Source organism: Palaemon carinicauda, chromosome 6 (assembly GCF_036898095.1).
Source record: "Palaemon carinicauda isolate YSFRI2023 chromosome 6, ASM3689809v2, whole genome shotgun sequence".
In the NCBI taxonomy this organism is placed as follows: Eukaryota; Metazoa; Arthropoda; class Malacostraca; order Decapoda; family Palaemonidae; genus Palaemon; species Palaemon carinicauda.
Window position 1 is genome coordinate 156,989,938 of NC_090730.1, and position 2,500 is coordinate 156,992,437.

Consider the following 2,500-nt stretch of genomic DNA (forward strand, 5'->3'; position numbering starts at 1 on the left):
AGTGTTTATAGCTTATACAAGAAAGATTTGTTTTAATGTTGTTATTGCTCTTAAACTTCTTTAGTAGATTCTTTCCTTATTTCCTTTCCTCACTGGACTATCCCATGTTGGAGCCCTTAGGCTTATAGCATCCTGCTTTTCCAACTAGGGTTGTAGCTTAGCATGTAATAATAAGCTTAGCATGTAACAACAACAACAGCAACAACAACAATATTGATGATAATAATTAATAATAATAATGCGCACTTACAGCGTAGTGAAAACTGGTGAAACCCCAGACGCGAATTGACATTGTTTGAGGCGCTTTTGTTGCTGCCGTGTTCCCGTTGTTAGGCAAGCAAGTAGAAAGTGCGATAAGACGGCCACGACTGTACTTTCATACCATTTGATATGAAAATTGACAATATATATATATATATATATATATATATATATATATATATATATATATATATCTATATCTATATATATATATATATATATCTATATCTATCTATCTATCTATATATATATCTATATATATATATATATATATATATATATATATATATATATATATATATATATATAGTATCTCGTAAGAAAACCTCTCCTTTTATCATAAACTTTAGTTACCGATTTGTCATTACTGATTTTAATGTCAACATCTAAGAAACAGCATATTTTGTAAGGGTTATTATTGTTGTTAGAGACCGTAAAAAACGCATATTTGTTTTTTGTCATATAAGATCATTTCTGAAGGTACATTTACGTAAAAGTACATATATATGTATATATATATATATATATATATATATATATATATATATATATATATATATGTATGTATGTATATATAAGAGAAAGGCAGCAATTTCTAGTCCAGTGCAGGCCAAACGCCTTAAGCCTGCCTGACACTTGCGCGCATTTTTGCCACGCACTGGCACGCATTGATGCGCGCCAGTGCGTGCCACTTTGTGGCACGCACTGGTGTTTTTCCCGCACTGTTCACGACCAGTTCACTCCAGTTCGCGCATCGTTCACGCGACGTTCACGCGATGGCACGAATTGGCACGCGTAGTTCACGAGAAGTTCACGACACGTTCACGCGAGTTCCCTCATCATTCCGCATCGTTTCCGCATCGTTCACGCCAGTTCACGGCAGTTCACGAATTGGCCACTCCATATAAAAACGGGGCTTCTCCAACCCGAGGACATTCTTGGATTGGCTTCGGAAGAGACAACAATGCTTTCTGTCAGAGACACCATTGCATTGAGGAGAAGAAACGTATCTTTTTCGTTTGTATTTTTTGTTGCCCTTTATTTTTGTTTCAATAAGAAAGCATTTGATTTTCATATAAATAGCAGACATAAAATATGTACAAGTATTAAGAAAGCATTTTATTTTAACATTAAAAGCAGCAAACATAAAAAGTTTTTAGGCTGTTGATTTTAAGGTAATAGAGAAAAAAGTGTGTTGAAATAAGAAATCATTTTATTTTTACATTAAAACAGAGCAAACAGAAAAAATTTGTTTTGCCCTTCATTTTAAGGTAATAAAGAAGAATAAGTATGTTGATGAAATAAAACATCATTTTATTTTTACATTCAAACAGCAAACTTAAAAATTTCTTGGGTTTATTTTTCAGTTCATTTTTATCTAAAACAAAAGTTTTGGGTCTTGATTGGTAATAGAGGAAAATAAGTGTGTGCATGAAATAAGACATCATTTTATTTTTACATTCAAACAGCAAATATAAACAATTATTAGGTTTATATTTTTCTTTCCTTTTCATTATTTTTTTTTTCGTTTCCTTTTTGTTTCTCTTCATTATAAAGTTATAGAAATAGTTTGAAATAAGACATCATTTTATTTTTACATTCAAACAGCAAATATAAAAATTTATTAGGTTTATTTTTCTTTCCTTTTCATTAATTTTTTCGTTTCCTTTTTGTTTCTCTTCATTATAAAGTTATAAAAATAGTTTGAAATAAGATATAATTTTTTTTTCACATTAAAACAGCAAATATGTAAATTTATTAGGTTTATTTTTCTTTCCTTTTCATTAATATTTTCGTTTCCTTTTTGTTTCTCTTCATTATAAAGTTCACGCCACTTCCCGCATCGTTCACTCCAGTTCACTCCAGATCACGCCAGTTCCCGCACTGTTCACTCCAGTTCACTCCAGTTCACTCCAGTTCATGACTATTTCACGGCCATTTAGTGCGTGCCAATGCGTGCCACAAACTTTAAACATTTCAAAGTTTTGGGCCCGCATGGCACGCATTGGTACGCTCTGGCACGCGAGTTCCCGCACTGTTCACGACATTTTCACGGCTCGTTCACGCGAGTTCGCGCATCAATGCGTGCCAGTGCGTGCCACGAATGCGTGCAAGTGTCAGGGGGGCTTTAGACGTGTCCTTTGTCATGTCTTGGGCTTTGCACATTTTTATCAGCATACTGGCCACTGCGGAATGGGGTTAGTGGGAGACTCTAGTTTGATCGCTCACAGCAAACCAA